Raw genomic sequence first — 25,112 nt, 5'->3', positions numbered from 1 at the left:
CCTCAACAAGTGAAAAGGAATCCAACCAAGTCCAATTGTTCATAAAAACAATTGAATGGAATCTGCTGAGTGGGATCACAGTCGGGTACACTGAGCACAGGCCCTCACCAAGGTGTGGTGGGACATGCTCTGGGGTGTCCTATACAGTGTGGCAGCAGGGGAAGGGCCCCATCACCTACCACCTGGTTAAGATTTGAGATGCAAATGGATACACTTAACTCACAACCACTCTAGCCCAAAGCAAAGCTTTTCACTCCCTGGTCCTGCCTCTTTGTCATTTTTCCCCCTCTGAGTATGTCCTTGAGGTTCAGCCCAGCTTGATACCCCAGGGGCAAGAGCACACATGGGGTTTGCCCCTAAGTGCTAAAGACATTACCTCAAATTTGGGCTTAACCTGTTTGGGGGCCCATAATTGCCTAGGGAGTTGAAATTTGCATTAGAGAAATGAGAAGAGCCATCGGAGAGAGACATCATATTATGGTCTTTAGACCATGTGGGTTAAAATACCTTGGAAACCATCTTGAAAATGCTGATTTCTGGGTCTCATCTTTGACCTATCTAATTAAACCATTGGGAAATGGGATCTGAAGATACATAAGCTCACAGGCTATTTCAATCCTCAAGAACATTTAGAAACCACTTGGTTAGTGGCTCTACGAACAGTTCAAGGAAAATTACCTTTATCAAAATCCAATAATGGTAGCCGCCACTACCTCCCTCTGACCATTGAGAAAACTGAGGATCGCAGGAATTACAACTGGCAGAAGAAGCAAAGGGTTTGGTTACAGAAGAGAGAGATAATTGTTCTTTGTTACTTTACAAGGAAGTGGCAGTAAGGTGCTTGCCCAGATTCACATCTCCCTGAAGCTGTAGGGGCATTTCCATGGTCTGGGGAACATAAAATTAAATCTTATTTCGATTATTTGGTGAACATTTTTTATTATGTCTGAAAACAATTACAATCAAGCATAAAATAGTCCTAGCATTTGGAATGAACCCCTCTAGATCCTGCCACCTCCGAATATATCTAGAAAGTCAGAGGCATTTTCCAGGGGCAAAAGTGACTATTGCCTTAAGTTTGTATTTTTATTCATGTTAAATGAATTGGAAAAAGTTTAGATTTTCAGGAAATAGTAACTCACAGGTTAGTCAGCAGATGGCAATTTCCCCTCTGCTTCTTGCCTAAAAACACACATTGGGTGCGTCACAAGCAAAGCCCAGCCTGATCACAGCTCGTTACTCAGGACTACAGCATTTGCTTCTGTAGTTATCATGCAGCCAAGGGTATAAATACAGACCTTAGACATTTGTAGTAAGATGGTTTTAGGAGCCTACAGGAGCAGTACAATCAGTACAGAATCTGGAGAAAGAACATTTGTTTTGGAATAGGTTTGATTTATACAGTGAGCACTTTGAACCCTTCCCTTCGAGCACAATGTCCGTCTGACCAGTTTGTTTTTTGCTATTTCATAGAAAGCAGTCATTCATTTACTCCTTTCCTTATTCAATCGACAGAGAGCCTAGCATGCTGATTTAGAGCAAAGATTCTCAAACCCTAATGTGCATACAAATCACCTGAGGACCTTGTTGAAGTGCAGATTAGGATTCAACAGGCCTGAGCTTCTGCATTTCTAATCAGTTCCCAGGTGATGTCACATCTGCTGGTCCGTGGGCCACACTGAGTAACCAGGTCTTAGAGCATGGTCTTTCACCCAAGTTCACATCCAAGCTTTACCTCTCACTAGCTATGAGACCATGAGAACATTACCAAAATTCTGAGTCTCTGTGTCTTCATTTTAAACATTTGTATGTAATATTTACAGATAATGAGAGTGCCTGACGTACAGGACTGTTTTAAGGACCCAGTAGTGGTAGATCCTAGAGTGATCCAGGCCAAGTGCTAAAACAATTTCTTGTAACATCATGTTGTATCAGTGAATGTTAGCTATCATTATAATCAGGCACTTATAGTGTATGCCTATCATATGCTAGGGCTCTAGGAAAAGAAATAGAAGATGTGATTCTTATCTTCCTAGATCTAATAGCCTGCTGGGTAAAACAGATATGTAATATATAGATACATACATCTCCTGTAAGTTAGCAGATGGACCAGGTTAGCAGATGCTGTGATGGCCTCCTGGTCGTGGAATCAGGAAGCCTGTGTTTCCTTTTCCTTTGTCATGAAGGATTTTGTTCAAGCCCCTTTCCTTCTCCAGATGGCTGTCTCCCCATTCGTAACAGAAAAATGATCCCAGACCATATAGTCCCATATCCCAAGCCATGACTTGCTAACTTTATGACCTTGGGCAAGTTTCTTCTACTCTCAGGCCTTATTTTCCTTATTTATAAATTTGCGATTATAAAATGATAGTCGTGAGGATGAAATGTATTAGTATAAAGAATTTAGATAATTATCTTGCTTCCTTGAACAGTCAGTAAGTGTCATTATCAACACTATCATCACCATCACCATCATCACCATCATCCTTTACTGGCTCTTTTTCTTACTCTTACTCACCAGCTCTGTGACCTTAGCCAACTCATATTAGCCATTACACAGAGCTTTCTGAAACTGCTCAACTCTATACTGTACTTATTTTAAAATTTTATTTAGAATGGTTCATAAAACCAATCGATTCTTTAAACCAGAGTTCAGCCAAAAAAAAAATGTTTTCTGTAAAGGGCCAGACAGTAAATGTTTTAGGCTTTGTCACAGGCAACATGTAAACAAATGAGAGTGGCTGTGTTCCAAGAAAACATTATTTACTAAAAAAGGAAGTGGACTGGATTTGGCCCACAGGCCATAGTTTGCTCGCCCCTGCTTTAAACTAAAGAAAGAATAAATGTTTTTTGATTTCTGAGGAAGTAACACAAACCATGAAATGCACAATATTGTAGCAAAGTTCATGGCTCTGTGCTCTTCTCCACCTATCATCAGCCATGCCTGCACCTTAGAAACACAGAGTTTTTTACCTTGGAGAAGGGCTTCCAAGGTCAAACCTCCCCTTTTCACAGCTAAGGTAAACTGAGACCCAGAGAGGAGAGCTGGTTTACTCAGTCAACTGCTCTGGGGACAGAGCCAGCCCCAGAATCTTGGTCTCCTGACTCCAAATCAGGAACTATATACATTTATTTTTTCTTTCAATTGAAAGGAGGAAGAAATCATTTCCTTCAGAAAAAGAAAAAAAAAAAACAAACTTTATTTTTACTAGAGCTCTAATACAGAAATGGATTTTTTCAATCTTCCCGTTAATGGAGACGCCATAGTCAGACATGAAAACACTACTATGTCTGCTTAATGGAAATACCAGTTCCCTGCCCTTGTCGCTTGGATCTCATATTAAAGGTCTCTTTTCATTTCTAATAGAGCAGAAAAACACCCTCTCCCTCCACTCACATCTACTCGAATTCCAGAATCATTTCTTTGGCAGTAAATCAGCAGCGAATGAGATGGCCACGCACATCCATCCATATCCTATCCGCAAAGAAGAAACGGGAACAGAAAGCCCTGGAATAGAAACAGGCTTCCTTCTGCTAGAAGCTGAATGGAAATAATTCCTCTCCTTTTTAACGTGTCATTTTGATGTCTTTGTTCTGGTCTTGCTGAACTGTGCTGGGGTGAAAATCTTAGAGATGGTAATAATAACAACAACAGCAGCAGCAGCAACAATAGTTACGATTTACTGAGCACGTACTATTGACCAGTTATTGCACTAAACGCCCTAATCATGTGCAGGAGCATTGTGGGTCCCATTTTATAGATGAAAAAACTGAGGCCCAAAAAGGGTAAGTCAGCCATGCAAAGAAATAAAAATGGTATGCTCAAATTCTCCCTCCAAATAACAAACAGGTATACATTTTGACGTAAAAATTAATGATGTGGACTTGTATGATTCCATTCATGTGACATGTCCATAGAAGGTAAATCGATAGAGATAGAATGCAGATTAGTGGTTGCCTGAGGCTGGGGGTGGGGATGGGAAGTGACTATAATGGCCCTGAGAGAGATTCTTGGGGTGATGGGAATGTTCTAAAATTGTATCATGGGATGGCTGCACAACCTTATAAATCTACTACAAATCACTGATTATTTCATACTTGAAAGAAATGAATTTTATGTCATGTAAATTAAACCTCAATAGAGCTGTTAAAAATTAATCATGTGGACAGAGGTTGTAAAGGCTTTTCTTCATCCTCATAGCTACTCCCCCTACTTAGGTATCTTCATTTCTCAGCCACAGACAGATCTGAGCGCAGGAAGGTCCCTGCTCACCCAAGATTTTTAGTTCCATTTCTTTTTCGGTGACAGAATGCAGAGGGATGAGTGTTGCTTCTCCTTCAATGCTAATTTCTTGCCAAAACAATAATCCTGGAATTTGAGTGGGTGCAGGTAGAGGAAGAGGGTGCTTCCTTTCGTTAATAGAAATGAAAGGAGACTATTATTATAAATGGAATATGACAAGAACAGGGGACTGTTTTTTCCATTAAATGGACACAAGCATATTTTAATCTATTTTAGAAATGGTTATTGCAATAGCTCATTCATGTATTTGTTTATTCACTCAATACATATTCATGAAGTCCCTGTAATGGGCCAGGCACACTTCTTAACTCTGGAGATAAGACAATGAACACAATAGTCAGTATCCTTATCCTTCCAGAGCTCACAGCCCAGCAAGCAAACCATCCTCTTCTTTCTATCTTCATGAAAATCCTACCTATTCTCCTTGGCTCTGACTCTACTTGGAGTTAACCTCTCCCATACAACCCCCACATCATTTTATCTATTTCTTTTCTATGACTCCAGTCATGTCTAAATAGCACTGGAGTTATATTTGTTCACTACCAATTACTAGAATCCCCTTCTCTATGAGTCTGTAACATCCTCCCGAATAGATGCCATGACAAATTCATCTCCTTGCCCCCAGGGTACCCACCACAATGTGCATAGTAGATACCCCATAAGCCTCTATTATATGAATGTGTTCATTTATTCATTAACCGAATGCAGTGGGCGACTTTCAAGGTGACAGGTGATTTTCTGAACATTAAGAGACTTAGTGGTGAACAGGTCCCTGTCCTCTAGGAACTTACCTTGGCTTAGACACAGCGAGTTCAGATAGTGAAGAATATCACAGAGGGAATAAGCAGAGGGTAAATTATTGTGGGTGGCAGCAGGGGGCTGCTTCACTACAACAGTCAGAGAAGGCTTCTTTGAAAACTTGGTATTTGATCTTAGACATGACCAATGAAAAGGGGTCAGTCTTAGGAATAGTTAGGTGAAGAGAACGACAAGTTAAAAAAACCCAGAGGCAAGAAAGAATTTGGAGTGTTGGGGGAAAATGAAAAAGAAAGAAAGAAAGAGACCAGTAGGACCAGTAGCTGGAGCTACTGAGGAAGAAGGAGAGCAGAAGACTGGGGAGGTGGTCAGGGTTATGTCATTAGGGGCTGGCAGGCCACGATGAGGAGTTCGAATTTCATTCTAAGTGTGATGGATGAAGGCTATTAAAAAGCCAAGTGACACAGATCTGATGTATAGTTTAACCAGATCATGTTGAATTCTTTGCGAAGAATGTACAGAGGAAGAAAGCCTGAGGCAGCGAGACTAAGAATAAATACTTGTAGAGTAAGATTCCCTGGGTGGTAGTCTGAGACCTGGGTCTAGGTTACAGAGTGATCCCAGCATTATCAGACAGGTACATCAGAGTTTACTGTTTTCAAACCCAACTCATTGAACTTTCTGGCATCAAATCTTCCTGTTAATTTCATGCATCTCCCTATGCACATCTGAAATTCTATACATGTACTACGACCAAGAATCATCAGGGCGGTCACTCAGAGCTCTGGACATCTCTTGATGTTGTATCATATATTTGGGGAGCTTCTGTGTCTCACTCCTTCTCCAGGGAATCTGATGCACTTCCTATCACCCCAGTGTAACTCTAACTGCAGCTCTCATTACAGCCTTTCATTGGCCAAATTCTGCTGGCTTTGGCACTCCACACACTTCCTCTCATTAAGAGAAATCCATTTCAATCCCAGGCTCCTCATTAGAACAAATATTTTACGTGGGCAACATCCCATTCCATGCATCCCAGGAAGAGGAAAAAATGGAGAACACTGGCTTGAGGCGTCAAGAGAACTGATTCAATTCTCTTACTCGACTATAACTCATTGTCCGGCCATTTCTCCTCTGTGCCCGTTTCCCTAGTTGTAAAATAAAAGGACTGAACTTGGTAAGCTGTGGGTGTTTCTTTACTGACTCTCTAGAATGCGCTTCTCTTGATCCTTAACTGGTCTTACTCATTCTTGTGCTGTTGTGGGACTCGAGGGACATTGTTCCAGCTAATGATTAAGAACTCTCCAGACAATAGGGGCTTCTTAGACAATGGGTGAATTTCCAGGATGTCCGGCCCCCTTCCGAGAAGGAGGGGAGATAACAAAATGTAAAAAAGGTGTCTGTCAAAGACCAATCAGACAGCTGGGGAGAAGGAGGGAGATAACAAAATGTAAAAAAGGTGTCTGTCAAAGACCAATCAGGCAGCTGGGGACAAGTTCCCTCTCTGGTCCGAGCCTAAGCCGGGACCAATCAGCAGGAGAACACAACCAAATCTATAATTTACATACGGGGAAGTGGGAACCTATAAAACTGACATATTCGCGCTCAAAAGGGTTCCTTCTTCGACCTCCTACGTGAGGACCAAGGAACCCCGGTGCACCGGCCTTCAATAAACCTCTTGCGTTTTGCATCGGCTTCCGACTCTTGTTGTTTCCTGGGCGAGTCGAAACTCCTAGGAGACCGCGCAGGTCTAACACTGTCCTCTCTGTTGTCCTCAGGGCTGTCAGGGACTGTGGTTTATTAGGTTGCCTAAGCTTTGGCACGTACAACAACTCATGGCAACAATTCTCAAATTTTATTCCATCCAGCTATCCAGCCAGCAAGACATACTCTGATTTGTTCATGTCAGAAATATCCTTAGAATGTCTGCTGTGCATCAGACACCGTGTTGAGTGGTGGGGATGCAATACTGATATGGTCTATCTACTCAAGGGCTTCAAAGTATGGGGGGAGGGGAAGGTAGACAGATGCCCCCACAAGCACAGGGCAGCACGATGGGTGCTACAGTGGGAAGCAGCTTGGGATGTGGAGGAAGTAGACAAAAGGAGACATCTAAGCCATGCTCAGAGCAACCCAGGGAAAGACTTCTGGATGAAGCAACTCCTAGGCCAAATCTTGAAAGCACTGAAGAAGTAAGCTAAGTGAATGGGCAGGGAGAGGTGCTCCAGGAAGCTAACACACGTGACAATGAACCAGAGGTGAGACTCTGCCAGGGCTCCAACATGCCTAGATGACAGAATGCGAGGAGCTAAGGCTGAGATTTAGGCAAAGAACAGACTATGCAGGGCCTTGTGTATCATGCTGAAGAGTCACAATGAATGGAGGACAGAAGGAGGAGAGAGTCACTCACTACATACTGTACTAGGCGCTGCAGCAGTGTGCACGGTGTCATGTGAAGTGTCTAGCACAGCACCTGCCACCTATGAGGCATTATTTCCTTGGGCTGAAACCTGCAGGTTCCCTGAGCAACCAGCTCTGGGTCTGAATCCCATCTCCACCACTTACTAGCTGTGTGACCTAAAGAAATTTCTTAACCTCAGCAGGGGCCATCTTTCTCATTTGCATTAGGGTTGTTGGAAGGATTCAGTGAGATTACATATGCAGAGCTCCTACTGCAATTCACTAACTAGTGCAACTCAATAAATGTCAACTACTATCACAAATAAATGCTACTCTTTCCTTCTCTTCCTCGCTCCTTCACTCCCTCCTTTTCTTCCTCTTTTCGTCTTTCCTTCCTTCAGTTCCTAGATTAACAGACAAGGATTCTTAGATTAACAGACGAGATTGCAAGCCCTCCCATTTTCCCAATATACATAATAATGACCCATCATCTATTTGGCTCAAATGATGTCTAGATGTTGGTTCATTTAGGCAGGACTGTTCACAACTGGATGATTTTGGGTGTGCATTGGTGAGAATGGAGGGTAAATAGTCAAATCCAGTAGAAATGGAGGCTGTAGGTTCAACTCAAATCTTCCCTTATGCAGATTCTTCTATGAAGACAGAGGACCAAACCCCACTCTGTTCTAATGGATGGTTTACCTGACCCCATGGATGAGAAGAGAAGCAGAGTGTTAATTGAATGGGCTTCCCAGTCAGCTCTGGGCATTCTCCCTGGTCCTGGTCTTTATTAGCTGTATGATATAGGCAAGTTATTTAGCGCTTCGGGATCTTAGTTTCTTTATATGTAAAATGAAGATTATATGATCCACTCACAGCTACCCAGAGATAGTGCAAGAGAAATCTTGATACAGAGTGAGTTTTCAATATAAGGCATATGTTTTTTGTTTGTTATTTATTGAAGTACAGTTGATTTACAATGTTGTGTTACTTTCAGGTGTACAGCAAGATGATTCACATATATATACATGTATTCTTTTTCAGATTCTTTTCCCTTATAGGTTATTACAAAATATTGAGTATAGTTCTCTGTGCTATTCATCAGGTCCTTGTTGGTTATCTATTTTATATATAGTAGTGTGTATACATTAATCCCAAACTCCTAATTTACCCTCCCCACCCCCCTTTCCCCTTTGGTAACCATAAGTTTGTTTTCTATGTCTGTGGGTCTATTTCTGTTTTGTATATTCTTATTAATGTTGAAGTTTTTACTAGTGTGTATATCAGAGCTATTACTAATAGAAACATGAATTTATTATTAGTGTTATCTAACAATATTTATTCATGTTAGTGTTAGTAATTTTTTTGTGTGTGTTCTTGTTATTTGTATTCATATTATGCAGTAATAAAGAAGATAAAAATACCCCTGGTCGAAGTCTACACCTGGACCATTGTTCCCATGGTGAAGACCAACAGTTGGGCAAGGTGAGATAATCTTTTGAAATGATGGACCAGGGCTAAGTTTATCTTGTCTACAAAGTCTATGCTCAGAAAACCGAACTTGAGTTTGCTGTTGTATTAGAAGTCATCTGGATGGTCTTGTTGGGGACTGGGGGCTAGAAAGAGGACAGGGAAATGTGCTGGCTGGATGTGTGGGCAGCTGCAGGTGAGTGGTGCCAATCCTGGTATGCACAGGTTCACAGCACCTGCTCCAAGTCAGAAAGCACAATTCTCCCCAAAGAACAGTGCGGCAACGTTTTCCTGTGAGGAAAGTGCCCGTGGACTCAGAAAGGAGGAATGAGGGCAGGGCTTGGCTATCTGGGTCAGAAAGTATTTGGAGGGAAATAAACACGACAACTCGTGAGACGTCAGAGGGAATTATCTTTAAGAAAAAGACAGGCATGACTTAACTCATTTTGCCATGTGGTTTACATTTTATTGGTGCTTGCTAGGTGACAAATCACCCACTTTTAGCTTTTATTTAGCTTTAGTTTTGATCTTACGAGTTAAGAATGACTAATACCCCAAAGAGTATGACCCTGGAGGAAAGCATGCTGGGAAAGCACATTTCTGGGTGCGTGTTCCCTCTGTGCCTGCAGACGTGGATTCAAAGAAAAGTCAAGACTGCTACCCCACCAGGGGCCATTGCTTTGGAAAGTAAAACAGGGTTTTTGAATACGTCTTTGTTTGCCACTCTTATTCGAGGTTATCCAAAGACGAATCTGCTTCAAGAGAGGAGAAAGCAGTAAATTTCACTGGAACTTTCAAACAATGTTCAGTCCAAAGCCAAGAAGCTCAAGATCAAATAAATATTTAAAATCTCTGGCCAAAACCCAAAATGAGTGTCTTCAATGGACATTATTTCCTGGGTCTCGCTGGCTCAGCAGAGCAAGTGCAAGGGATGAAATTCTGTCCTTGCTTAATTCCACTAATGGTCAGACTGTTGGGGGGGAAAGCTAATCACCTCACTTTCTCTTCTGACTGTTTTTGCTGTTTAGAGTTATGCCCACTAAGAGTTCAACCCTCTATGGCTGAAAGGGAGGGAGATTGTGGATATCTATGTGTGAACTTCTACATGCACTGGCTGTGATGGGCTAGTCCGAGGTTAAACCTGTCTCTGGGGCTAATTTGTTCCCCTCAGCAATCCCGGGAGGGAAGCATGGTTATTAGGACCTCCGTGGCCAAACCCTACATCTGGCCTTAATTCGCTTGACGTCTGGGTGGAGATGTCTCCTCTTTCTGAGCCATATAGAATTGCCAGTTGGAACCTTCTCAGTAGACTTAGTAAAAGCAGGTATGTGAATTTACAAATTGGGGATTTTGCAAGTCACTTGCTGCCATCATTTGCATCCTTAGAGTCCAAGGATGTTGGAGCATGAACAAAGCTTAACCCTGTCATATTATTTTACAGAAAGGGAAATTGGATTTTGGAGAGAAAAACGGGATTGCTCAAGGTCACACAGATGTTGTGACATACTGCAGACCCTTCAGTGTCCTTCAAGAAATGACGATGTAGCTGATAGAGGACGTTCATGGAGAAGTTAAGAAAAAAGAAGTGTGCATTATTATGAGGCAACCTCTGCCACTTCCTAGCTGCACAGCCTCAGATGAGTCTCTTAAACTCTGACTCTCAGCTTCCTCCTGTGTAAGAATAATTGAACCTACTCCGTAGGGTATGTGAGGATTAGATGATGCTATACCTGCAAGTCCCTCAGCACAGGGCCTGGCCTGCTGTAGGAACTCAATACCTAAAAGTAGTCATAAATGTTTATCAGGTAAGAAGCACGAGAGAGAGAGGGGGTCTGTGAGTCAGAGACAGTGCTGGAGGGAGCAGAGGCAGTGATTTATGTCCGGCTGTTCCCATACTTAGTTCTATTTGGGAAAACAGAGGGGTGAAGATAACAGGAAAAGGGGGCATGTGCTTAAGTAAATCGTCTATTGTTGCCCAGATGACATTCTGGTAACAAGGAAACCCCCTGAAATCAGTTTGTGCATAGCTCCAAATATGACTCTCCAGGGCTTTCAGTGGCAAGTTCAGGGGTTCCAAGAAGGGTCCAGGAATGAGGCAGTCACAGATGGGAACATTTATTTCTTTGGGAGTCTTTGTCTTCGGATGTCCTCAGAGCTTCAGATGAACTAGAGGGGATCTTCAGGCTAGAACCTGGTCGGGGAGGCATGTTTCCCCTTTACCTTGCCCCTGTTTATCTGACTCCCAACATGGGAAAGATGTCAACTTTCCTATTCAGTCAACAGATGAGACTCTGGGAGGTTTATAAATAGCTTCTGTAAACACTTTCTGAAACTTCCCCTAGGACTTCTGAACACTCAATAGGGACAGATTGCAAGAGAAAAAAACAATTTTCTAAAGGCAAGTTGACAGGGCTGAAAAAGGTGAACAGAATATAGATAAAAATCATAGTGAAAGTGGGAATTTGGGGGTGGTGCCCTGCTTAGGAACATTTTCTAATTTCAAGTTTATAAATAAAATATATAGATGAATAAAAATATAGATGAATGCTCAAAGACAGGATGTGGTTTAGATTGGCTCCTTCATGATAATAATTTTTCCACATCAAACAACAATTAATATTAATAGAATAGACATTAATAGACATGGCTACCAACTCAGGGTGCTTACTGTCTAGGGAAGTGGGGGACACAGGTGATAGATGATAATCAAAATACTAGCTTAAATACTAGAGAAAATGTGGTAAGTGATCTGGAAGAAAGAGAGCGGGGTCAAGGGGATCAGGGATATTGGGTAGAGAGACAAGTAACATTTTACATAGGATTGGCCATGGTAAAATTCATTGAAACGGTAAATTTGAACTTGATGGAGGTAAGAGATAGAGTCATCTGGGTAAGAGCTTTTCAGGCAAAGTACACAGCAAAAACGAGACCCTAAGGAGCCTGGGATGGCTGGAGTGGGGAAGGGAGCAGTCAAAGTTGAAGTCCGCAAGATAAGGGGACAAATCATGCAAGGCCATGCCAGCGATGGTGATGATTCTAGCTTTTGCTCTGCAACAATCTCAAAGCCTCTGAATAGTTTCAGTCACAGGAGTGGCATAACCTAATTATAGTCAATATTTAAACATCATTCTATTGACCTGCTGGGTCGAGCTTAGGTTGAAGAGAGCAGGGTAGAAGAAAGAAATCCGAAGAGTTTTGTGTATGACAGAGACAATGCAGTATGTTCCTGAAACCTTTCAAGTTTGTCCTAGACGCACAAGAAGAGGTTTCCCATTCTCTTTTTGCAATAAGGTGAGCATGACATGATGGCGTTTTGTCTGGAAGTGAGAGTACCACTTCCAGTCCTGGCCCTAACACCTGATGCGTGACCCTCAAAACTAGGGCCCCTCTGAAGCATCCCTGGAGACCCTGTGTTGAGGACAAAAGCACCGTAAGATGGAAGGAGCCAGGCCCCCCGTGATATCGTGTGGGACAGGGCTGCTTCGTCCCACACCAGCCACGTTGCCCGGTGGCTTGAATATGTGTGGAAACTGTGCAAAAGAAAAAAGGTGAACATTTCTCAAAAAGTCTCAATCCTCCTCTATTTCTTTCAGCCTTGTCGCTAGTGATTGCCGAGATACACTTCCTGTTTTGATTTTCCAAAGCAAGAAGAGCAGTGCACAGATGGGCTGCACCTCTCCTCCCTGTCTCACTAACAGCTGCTCAAAACCACACCTATGTGCTGTCACACCGTCAGCATCACAGCGTGCATCAGAACTCTGATGGCGGAGAATCTCTACGTCCCTGCAGTACTGGCAGTGGACGATAAGACAACAGCACAACAATAATACAAAATAATTACAATTAAAACACACTTCCATTTTCTTTCATCTTAAAAAGATATCAAATTTGTAGTAAGGTTTCCTTGAACATTTCAACAGTTTTACTCTTTGTTAGAATTCTTTTTAAAATAGAACATCATTCACTATACCAGTCACTGAAAAATACTTAAACTCCTTACCACTATATTTTGTATCTATCTATCATCTATCTATCTATCTATCTATCTATCTATCTATCTATCTATCTATCATCTATCTATATCTATAATATGTCCTTTCATCCATCGATTTTGTGATGCTTTATCAAATATCACTTATTATATAAAATTCCCAAAGACAGAAACCTAACTGGCCTAATGACAGGCAGACACTGAACTTTTCTCCAAGAAACTAGCATGATTCTCACCTTGGGCACAGGAAAGGGGAAAGGAGAATTAACGTGGCTCTGTGTGCCAGGTTCTGCACTGGGGAAATTATTTAGAAGATCTCATTGGTCGCTTCAGGGTCAATCTCAGCGGGTTGGTAGTTAAGGTGGAGAGAGCCCGTACTAGTATGATCTCCCTCTGACTAACAGGTGATCAGACTCAGCGAGCTGACGTGACTGCCACACCACCAGAAAGAGCCTCTAGGTGCAAAGGACATATGGCGTCACCATCATCGCGGAAGCTGCTGCCTTCTTAAGCTGGAGAGGTAGAGGCTGAGCAACCCTGCAAGCCCAGCCCAGACCAACCACGAGAAGCACAGCAGCAGAGAGGTTTAGGAAACCGACTTTGGATTCAGCCAGAATTAGGTGTGGACCCTGCTTTTGTCACTTTCTAGGTGTAGTCCTTATCAGCGTTGCTTAATCTCTCTCACTCTTCATGTCCTTAAGTATCAGTAATGGCTATAAAACATTTACCACAACGCTCGGGTTTATAGTGAGTACTCAAATCGTAACCGCTGTGGTTGTTCTTGTGCCACTAAAAGGTCTCCTGACTCAGAAAGGAGCATCCCCAGAGCATCATTAGATCCATTCACAGATCTGTAAAACATCACACTTAGTTACAACTCTCACAGCCGCAAAATGCTCTCAACAGGCCATGGCTGTGGGTCAGAATCGACCTAGGCAAGGAGGCTTTTTCAGGGGTTCAAACGAGAAGGGTGGTTCCTAGGGGCAGAGAGGGAACCACCCCTGGCCATCTCCTTTCTTTGCTCTCGTCTCCTTCCACATAAGTGGGTGCTGTGTGGGTGGGCTGGGGAGCAGCAGTCTTGTCCTCTCCTCACCCTCCCACCAAGGATAGGGAAGGACAGATGGCAGGACAAGCACCGGAGAACCAGGGAGCAGGGCGGAAGGTTAGAAGGCAGGAGGGAATGTGACGAACACTAGTCAGTTATGTATCCTAGGGTATCCGATGTGTTTGCTATCTAGGCAATGCCAAAAAATCCAACAAGACAAAAGATGACTGTTTCTCATCTTCCTCTCTATAAACCCTTTATGGTGAGATTGTCAGAAAGAACTAGCCCTGAAGATTTCCTTTATCACCACCTCTTACAGGGAATAGAGTGATATCCACTGGATCTGCTAGGTAGACTGGGGAAAGAATGGGGACTAATAAATTATAAGCATATGCTTTGTACCACACAGGAACGTGCATCTTACACTATTTCATTAAATCTTTACAAAAGGTGGCTATCCCCTTTTTAGAGAAAAGGAATGTGCATTTTAAGAAAAATTGCATAGCAAGGAAGGGCCAGAGCTGGAATTGACCCAGGTTTGTCTTTTCTAGGCCCTTAGCCACCCACATGTCTCTGTTACATCACCAGATTTAAGACAAAGGCAGTGTGGCATGTGGTCCTACCTTACCGAGGGACCACTGGGGGCTTGTTTGCTAGAACTCCTGAGAGAGGCGCCACATCCGGAGAGCTGGTGTCTGGCCTCAGCCTGTACAGGAGGAGAAGGCAATCATCCGTTAGTCTTTAGCACATGACATTGAAATTTTTTTCTTTTTTAAATTTTATTTATTTTTTTATATAGCAGGTTCTTATTACTCATCAGTTTTATACATATCAGTGTATACGTGTCAATCCCAACCTCCCAATTTATCACATCACCACCCCACCCGCCCACCGCTTTCCCCCCTTGGTGTCCATACGTTTGTTCTCTACATCTGTGTCTCAGTTTCTGCCCTGCAAACCACTTCATCTGTGCCATTTTTCTAGGTTCCACATATATGCGTTAATATATGATACTTGTTTTTCTCTTTCTGACTTACTTCACTCTGTATGACAGTCTCTAGATCCATCTGCATCTCAACAAATGACCCAGTTTCATTCCTTTTTATGGCTGAGTAATATTCTTTATTATCTTTAACATAAAGACATGTTAACATAAAGACATCTTCTTTATCCATTCGTCTGCCGATGGACATTTAGGTTGCTTCCATGACCTGGCTATTGTAAATAGTGCTGCAATGAACATTGGGGTGCATGTGTCTTTTTGAATTATGGTTTTCTCTGGGTATATGCCCAGTAGTGGGATTGCTGGATCATATGGTAATTCTATTTTTAGTTTTTTAAGGAACCTCCATACTGTTCTCCTTAGTGGTTGCATCAATTTATATTCCCACCAACAGTGCAAGAGGGTTCCCTTTTCTCCACACCGTCTCCAGCATTTGTTGTTTGTAGATGTTCTGATGACGCCCATTCTAACTGGTGTGAGGTGATACCTCACTGTAGTTTTGATTTGCATTTCTCTAAAAATTAGTGATGCTGAGCAGCTTTTCATCTGCTTCTTGGCCATCTGTATGTGTTCTTTGGAGAAATATCTATTTAGGTCTTATGCCCATTTTTGTATTGGGTTGTTTGTTTCTTTAATATTGAGCTGCATGAGCTGTTTATATATTTTGGAGATTAATCCTTTGTCTGTTGATTCATTTGCAAATATTTTCTCCCATTCTGAGGGTTGTCTTTTCATCTTGTTTATGGTTTCCTTTGCTGTGCAAAAGCTTTGAAGTTTCATTAGGTCCCATTTGTTTATTTTTGTTTTTATTTCCATTACTCTATGAGGTGGATCAAAAAAGATCTTGCTGTGATTTATGTCAAAGAGTGTTCTTCCTATGCTTTCCTCTAAGAGTTTTATAGTGTCTGGCCTTAACATTTAGGTCTTTAATCCATTTTTAGTTTAATTTTGTGTACGGTGTCACGGAGTGTTCTAATTTCATTCTTTTACATGTAGCTGTCCAGTTTTCCCAGCACCACTTATTGAAGAGGCTGTCTTTTCTCCATTGTATATCTTTGCCTTCTTTGTCATAGATTAGTTGACCATAGGTGCGTGGGGTTATCTCTGGGCTTCCTATCTTGTTCCGTTGATCTATGTTTCTGTTTTTGTGCAAGTACCATATTGTCTTGATTACTATAGCTTTGTAGAATAGTCTGAAGTCATGGAGCCTGATTCCTCCAGCTCCGTATTTTACCCTCAAGACTGCTTTGGCTATTCGGGGTCTTTTGTGGCTCCATACAAATTTTAAGATTTTTTGTTCTAGTTCCATAAAAATGTCATTGGTAATTTGATAGGGATTGCATTGAATCTGTAGATTGCTTTGGGTAGTATAGTCATTTTCGCAATATTGATTCTTCCAATCCGAGAACATGGTATATCTCTCCATCTGTTGGTATCATCTTTAATTTCTTTCATCAGTGTCTTATAGTGTTCTGCATACAGGTCTTTTGTCTCCCTAGGTAGGTTTATTCCTAGGTATTTTATTCTTTTTGTTGCAATGGTAAATGGGTGTGTTTCCTTAATTTCTCTTTCAGATTTTTCATCATTAGTATATAGGAATGAAAGAGATGTCTGTGCATTAATTTTGTATCCTGCTACTTTACCAAATTCATTGATTAGCTCTAGTAGTTTTCTGGTGGCATCTTTAGGATTCTCTAGGCATAGTATCATGTCATCTGCAAACAGTGACAATTTTACTTCTTATTTTCCAATTTGCAATCCTGTTTTAAATTTTTCTTCTCTGATTGCCGTGGCTAGGACTTTCAAAACTATGTTGAATAACAGTGGTGAGAGTGGACATCCTTGTCTTGTTCCTGATCTTAGAGGCAATGCTTTCAGTTTTTCACCATTGAGAATGATGTTTGCTGTGGGTTTGTCATATATGGCCTTTATTATGTTGAGGTAGGTTCCCTCTATGCCCACTTTCTGGAGAGTTTTTATCATAAATTGGTGTTCAATTTTGTCAAAAGCTTTTTCTGCTTCTATTGAGATGATCATATGGTTTCTATTCTTCAATTTGTTAATATGGTGTATCACATTGATTGATTTGCATATACTGAAGAATCCTTGCATCCCTGGGATAAATCCCACTTGATCATGGTGTATGATCCTTTTAATGTGTTGTTGGATTCTCTTTGCTAGCATTTTGTTGAGGATTTTTGCATCTATATTCATGAGTGATATTGGTCTGTAATTTTCTTTTTTTATTGTATCTTTGTCTGGTTTTGGTATCAGGGTGACGGTGGCCTCATAGAGTGAATTTGGGAGTGTTCCTTCCTCTGCAATTTTCTGGAAGAGTTTGAGAAGGATGGGTGTTAGCTCTTCTCTAAATGTTTGATAGAATTCACCTGTGAAGCCATCTGGTCCTGGTCTTTTGTTTGTTGGAAGATTTTTAATCACAGTTTCAATTTCATTACTTGTGATTGGTCTGTTCATATTTTCTCTTTCTTCCTGGTTCAGTCTTGCAAGATTATACCTTTCTAAGAATTTGTCCATTTCTTCCAGGTTGTCCATTTTATTGGCATAGAGATGCTTGTAGTAGTCTCTTATGATGCCTTGTATTTCTGTGGTATCTGTTGTAACTCCTTTTTCAAATTTTATTGATTTGAGTCCTCTCTCTTTTTTTCTTGATGAGTCTGGCTAATTTATCAATTTTGTTTATTTTCTCAAAGAACCAGCTTTTAGTTTTATGGATTTTTGATATTGTTTTCTTTGTTTCTATTTCATTTATTTCTGCTCTGATCTTTATGATTTCTTTCCTTCTGCTAACTTTGGGTTTGTTCGTTCTTCTTTCTCTAGTTCCTTTAGGTGTAAGGTTAGATTGTTTATTTGAGATTTTTTGAGATTTTTCTAGCTTTAAACTTCCCTCTTAGAACTGCTTTTGCTGCATCCCATAGGTTTTGGATCGTCATGTTTTCATTGTCATTTGTCTCTAGGTATTTTTTGATTTCCTCTTTGATTTCTTCAGTGATCTCTTGGTTATTTAGTAACGTATTGTTTAGCCTCCACGTGTTTGTGTTTTTTACGTTTTTTTCCCTGTAATTCATTTCTCTTCTCATAGCGTTGTGGTCAGGAAAGATGCTTGATATGATTTCAATTTTCTTAAATTTACTGAGGCTTGATTTGTGACCCAAGATGTGATCTATCCTGGGGAATGTTCTGTTCGCACTTGAGAAGAAAGTGTAATCTGCTATTTTTGGATGGAATGTCCTATAAATATCAGTTAAATCTATCTAGTCTATTGTGTCATTTAATGCTTCTGTTTCCTTATTTATTTTCACTTTGGATGATCTGTCCATTGGTGTAAGTGAGTTGTTAAAGTGCCCCACTATTATTGTGTTACTGTCGATTTCCTCTTTTATAGCTGTTAGCAGTTGCCTTATGTATAGTGGTGCTCCTATGTTGGGTGCATATATATTTATAATTGTTATATCTTCTTCTTGGATTGATCCCTTGATCATTATGTACTGTCCTTCCTTGTCTCTTGTAACATTCTTTATTTTAAAGTCTATTTTATCTGATATGAGTATTGCTACTCCAGCTTTCTTTTGATTTCCATTTGCATGGAATATCTTTTTCCATCCCCTCACTTTCAGTCTGTATGTGTCCCTAGGTCTGAAGTGGGTCTCTTGTTGACAGCATATATATGGGTCTTGATTTTGTAACCATTCAGCAAGCCTGTGTCTTTTGGTTGGAGCATTTAATCCATTCACGTTTAAGGTAATTATCAATATGTATGTTCCTATGACCATTTTCTTAATTGTTTTGGGTTTGTTTTTGTAGGTCCTTTTCTTGCTTGTGTTTCCCAGTTAGAGAAGTTCCTTTAGCAATTGTTGTAAAGCTGGTTTGGTGGTGCTGAATTCTCTTAGCTTTTGCTTATCTGTAAAGCTTTTGATTTCTCCATCGAACCTGAATGAGATCCTTGCCAGGTAGAGTAATCTTGGTTGTAGGTTCTTCCCTTTCATCACTCTAAGTATATCATGCCACTCCCTCTGACTTGTAGAGTTTCTGCTGAGAAATCAGCTGTTAACCTTATGGGCGTTCCCTTGTATGTTATTTGTTGTTTTTCCCTGCCTGCTTTCAATAATTTTTCTTTGCCTTTAATTTTTGCCAGTTTGATTACTATGTGTCTTGGTGTGTTTCTCCTTGGGTTTATCCTGTTTATCTCTGTGCGCCCTGGACTTGGGTGGCTCTTTCCTTCCCCATGTTAGGGAAGTTTTCGACTATAATCTCTTCAAATATTTTCTTGGGTCCTTTTTCTCTCTCTTCTCCTTCTGGGACCCCTATAATGCGAATGTTGTTGCATTTAATGTTGTCCCACAGGTCTCTTAGGTTTTCTTCATTTGTTTTCATTCTTTTTTCTTTATTCTGTTCCGCAGCAGTGAATTCCACCATTCTGTCTTCCAGGTCACTTATCCGTTCTTCTGCCTCAGTTATTCTGCTATTGATTCCTTCTAGTGTAGTTTTCATTTCAGTTATTGTATTGTTCATCTCTGTTTGTTTGTTCTTTAATTCTTCTAGGTCTTTGTTAAACATTTCTTGCATCTTCTCTATCTTTGCCTCCATTCTTTTTCCAAGGTTCTGGATCATCTTCACTATCATTCTTCTGAATTCTTTTTCTGGAAGGTTGCCTATGTCCACTTCATTTAGTTGTTTTTCTGGGGTTTTATCTTGTTCCTTCGTCTGGTACATAGCCCTCTGCCTTTCCGTGTTGTTTATCTTTCTGTGAATGTGGTTTTTGTTCCACAGGCTGCAGGACTGTAGTTCTTGCTTCTGCTGTCTGCCCTCTGGTGGATGAGGCTATCTAAGAGGCTTGTGCAAGTTTCCTGATGGGAGGGACTGGTGGTGGGTAGAGCTGACTGTTGCTGTCTTGAGCAGAGCTCAGTAAAACTTTAATCCACTTGACTGCTGATGGCTGGGGCTGGGTTGCCTCCCTGTTGGTTGTTTGGCTTGAGGCGACCCAACACTGGAGCCTAACGGGGCTCTTTGGTGGGGCTAACGGTGGACTCTGGGAGGGCTCACACCAAGGAGTACTTTCCAGAACTTCTGCTGCCAGTGTCCTTGTCTTCACAGTGAGCCACAGCCACCCCCCACCTCTTCAGGAGACCCTCCAACACTAGCAGGTAAGTCTGGTTCAGTCTCCCCTGGGGTCACTGCTCCTTCCCCTGGGTCCCGATGTGCACACTACTTTGTGTGTGCCCTCCAAGAGTGGAGTCTCTGTTTCCCCTAGTCCTGTCAGAGCCCTGCAATCAAATCCCGCTAGCCTTCAAAGTCTGATTCTCTAGGAATTCCTCCTGTTGTTCCTGGACCCCCAGGTTGGGAAGCCTGACGTGGGGCTCAGAACCTTCACTCCCGTAGGTGGACTTCTGTGGTATAAGTGTTCTCCAGTTTGTGAGTCACCCACCCAGCAGTTATGGGATTTGATTTTCTGTGATTTCCATCTCATTGTGGCTTCTCCTTTGTCTTTGGAGGTGGGTTATCTTTTTTGGTGATTTCCAGTGTCTTCCTGTCAATGACTGTTCAGCAGTGAGTTGTGATTCTGGCATTCTTGCAAGAGGGAGTGACAGCACGTCCTTCTACTCAGCCATCTTGTTTCCAGGAATCCTGTCATTGAAATTCTTGCAAGGAGTCTGGTCGGAGCTGGTGCTGGTCCCCGTGCATGACCTCAGTCCAGCCAGCGGCCAGCGAGAGAGAAACACACTGCGGTTCCCAGGGCGGCCTCTGCTGAACGTCTGCAGCCTTTCCCGGAATTGCTCCTCCTGCTCAGCCTAGTGTACAAGGAATGAGGTGAGCGGGGCTGCAGGAGAGACTGTCCATACAAACAGCTTCTTTGTGTCTCTGTTATCTGGGGTTTTGCTAATGCAAAAGCCTCCCGCCTGCAGGAAGGGAGTTCTGTAAACTGGCAGGTGGGACCCTGCTACCATGGAGGAAAGGATTTTATTCCATCTTTGGTTAGGTCCAAGGTTGCCGAGGGGCTTGGTAATACACCTGGCTTAATGATAGTGTTTTAAACTATGTCATCACTTCATTGTATGAGGCAGATATGATTGGCCTCACTTTACAGAGGAAAAGAGAGAAAGCTGGGGTCCAGAGATGCTTGCTTGTGAGTTCCTTGTGGATTTCAGACTAGAATCCAAGTCTCCTGACTCTTGGGCCAGTCCTCTTTCCAATATGGGATCTTAAACATGGCAATAAGAGATGTAAAAATTCTTCTTCGAGGCTTGGATAAAGGTTTCAGACATGGGTTTTCACCTAAGTGCAGAGTCGATTCTAGTCTGATATTTTAAAGGCTTTGAAATGATCCATAGTTTATGAGTCTCCTTTCCCTGTGTTCTAAGTAGTAGATAAACGTTTTGACCTTGCTTACCTCAAATACAAGATCAAAACAAAAGATTGTGTGTGTTGATGCTTTGGGAGATGAGGAAATCCACACATATATAGGCAGAGAGGTTCAGTAATTAATCAAATCTTCAGAGCTCACAAGTTCACAGTATTGACCATTCACAACTTAGCCATAAACTCAGACATTTGAAAAGGCTCCTGAAAATGGGAATATACTTTTTCAAAAAGTTACAGCCCCCAAGCAACGTGCTTTACTGCCTAGAACAAGTCACAGTCTGTGGATTACCACAAGGAGCCCCAGTAAATATTTACAGATGGAATTTAATGAATGAAGGCACAAACCCTCTGGGTCTCCTGCTGGGGTTCATGAAATCTTATTAAACACACTTTTTAGCAAGCTTGGTTATTTGCTTTTTTTTTTCATCCCGCAGCAGATTAACTATAAGCGAATTGGAAAAGAAAGAGGAGCTGTTGTGAACAGTGAAAATGTCAATAGAAGGCTTGACAGCTTGAGAATAGAAGAGGAAAAATAAAAGCAAAGCAAAGAAACTTAGCTCCTCTACAATATAGCACTGGGTTGCTGAACCAACAAAAAGCTAGCTAAGTTTAAGATCATCAGAGATGTGCACAGACTATTTTAGATTGACTTTCAGCTATAATAATTTGCTTTAAACTGTTTTTGCAAACCCCCTTTGAAGAGGGGGTTAAGCATCAGTAATCATTTATTAGAAAGGCCTCTTTTGGGCTTCCCTGGTGGCGCAGTGGTTGAGAGTCTGCCTGCCGATGCAGGGGACACGGGTTCGTGCCCTGGTCCGGGAAGATCCCACATGCCGCGGAGCGGCTGGGCCCGTGAGCCATGGCCGCTGAGCCTGCGCCTCCGGAGCCTGTGCTCCGCAGACGCCGCAACAGTGAGAGGCCCGCGTACCGCAAAAAAAAAAAGAAAAGAAAAGAAAGGCCTCTTTCTATGAGAAGATACAGATGAGTTTACTCTGAGCATTTAACTGGGCTTCCCTGAAGGGTATGTGTACCCTTCGTGACCTAGAAGACCCGTGAATATAATCTCTCTGGCATACTTTACACCTTATGGTTCTTTTGTATTCTAGATAGTCTGGGGAGTTTGAAGTCAGGGGTAATGCAAAAACAAACAAACAAACAAACAAAACCCTCCCCAAAACCCTCCTTTTCGTCTTATCTCTGTAAGTCCATTATGGTGCAGCTGTCAGAAAGCGCTTACCCCAGAGATTTCCTTTATCACCAGCTCTTACAGTGAATGAAGTGGGTCGGCCATGATCTATTCTGGCTTCAAGATCTGGTCTTACATCTTTTTCCCCTTTTGTGACAAAATACAAAAAAACAAACTAGCAAACAAAAACAACAAAATAAAGGAACATACATTAACATACACACACACACATATATGACACACACACACACACACATGCATATATATGATAATGGTTGTTAGCAAGGAATGATGAGCAGATTGTCTGCAGAAAGCAAAAGACAGAAAAGGCTCTGTTTCCATGCTGAGCTTTCCTGATTCCTAAGTCCACAACCTGCATGAATTGTTCAGTCACTATCCACTTGGGATCAACGAAGAGGTAAATTCAATGTGCTGGCTCTAATCTTTCCCATGAATGAATGGATAAATGACACTCAAGTGGCTCACTGGGGGCCATAATAGATTTACTGTGCTAAGCCATAAGGGTTTCCTGGAGAGTAAAGCACAAGAAGCAACGGTTAATAATGTCAACAATGGACATAATGATGTAACAGTAATGTCAACAGAGGAAATAATAATGGCTACGATAGGTAAGAATTGCCTTTTGTTGGACATCTGGTGTTTCTCTGCAGTACTCTGAACACTTTACTTGGACTCTTGCAATTAATCCTCACAAGAACATGTTGAGAAAGAAGTCATTAACTGCACATTAGTGATCAGGAAACTGAGGTTCAAGGAAGTTAACTCAAAGCCCCAACTCACACAGCTAGTAAGTGACAGGGCTAGACTTGAACCCTAGCTTTACCTGTCTTCAAAATTCAGTCCTCCATCTCTCCCTCCTCCTCCCCCGTCTCTCTTCCTCCTCTGCCTTCTTCTCCATCTTCTTCTACTCTAACTCCATAGATAGCTAACTCTGTGGATATCCTCTTTGATCCATTACTTCCAATAGCTTTTTCAGGAGTAAAATGATTCCAAAAGCAACATAAGTTTCTGAGCATCTACGTATTACAAGGCAACATGGCATAAAAACTCACAGTTTACAGAAATAATGGAGGAAAAGAGCACATATGTATTAAGTGCCTATGATGACTCAGGCCTTATAAATTTTATTATATTACCTCTTAATTTTCTCAACTATAATGTGTATTTTATCCCAATTTTACAAGCTAAGGGACTGAGGCCAAGAAATTTTAAAGAAGAAGCTTATCTAGAATCATACATTCAGTAGAAACTCTGACTTGACTAAATATTCACCAATCCAGGCAAGGTGTCTGGCTGGACCGAGATGTGTACAGCCATAATCAGCGCTCTGAACTTCCAGGACATCAGGGCTTGGAAAGCCCCTGTGCTCAGGTACCTGCCCAGACATTCTTGCACCATGTGGAGGGCACTTCGATGACAGCTATCAAATAGGTGAAGGAGTGCATTTGTTGACAGAACAGTTATATTTCTGTAAATAATAGGACAGGTGCTAAAAATGCACTACATAGTGATGTTTATTGTGTGTGCTTATAAAAATAATAGTGAAGAAGTAGTAGTGGAAAATAAAAATGTAAATATAATAAATAACATCATTAGTAAAATACTGTCATTGCTATAATGGAACAAAATGCAGCTACTAAAATGATGAATTACACTGACATTTATTGACATAAAAAGATGTCTAAGATACAGTCCAGTTAAAAAGCACTTCAAAAACGATGTATCAGATGATGAATAAATCCATATTTCTGAAATAGAGACCCCACTCCCACCCTCAACATACACACGTCAGGGAACAAATGTATATAAACTCTGCAATTTTAACTGTGGTTGGCTTTAGACAGCGGAATAAAGGATAATCTTAATTTACTTCAAATTTTCCAGAATTTTCTTAATTTCATTTTGCAATAACAACTAGCATTTATTGAGGGTTCTAACTTAATTACATGTTTTTCATTATCAAAATAATCCTACTTTATAGATATGCAATTTGAAGCTTAGAGAGGCTCATAATTTGCCTAAGGAGTGGCAGAGCTGAGATTTAAGTAGATTTTCTGCTTCTACAAACCTATGCTCCTCAGTATTATTCTACACTACAATAAATGTATAACAATTTTGATATAAAGATGCAATTTAATTATAACAATAATTTAGAATTTTTGCTGTCCAGAAAATGGACGATTATCCCTGCATTCTGCACAGCATATTAAATTGTGTTTCAACTGTTTCATCATGTTAGGGCTCAGCCGTTCTTTATTTTCAGATCCCTCCCTTTCTTCATTTCTAATACATACTTAAAATAAATATTGTCTCATGTTTCCTTAACTCCTGAGAGAGATTGTTTCACAAGAACTATTTAGTCTCCAAGATGCCACGGAACCTTTAAGAAGAACATGAGGTTTTATGGTGGTGTGGTTGGTTATTCTTCGTAAAGGAATTCCTAGACTGCCAGGTGTCAAAACTCAAGGGGTTTAATCAGAAGTTCCCCTCAAAGCCACAGCCTTCAAGTGCATTTGGTGCTTTATAAGATATAGAGCTGCTCCTCTCAGACCCCACAGC

This window comes from Globicephala melas, chromosome 6, assembly GCF_963455315.2.
Source record: "Globicephala melas chromosome 6, mGloMel1.2, whole genome shotgun sequence".
Lineage (NCBI taxonomy): Eukaryota > Metazoa > Chordata > Mammalia > Artiodactyla > Delphinidae > Globicephala > Globicephala melas.
Note: the sequence above shows the minus strand (reverse complement) of the source record.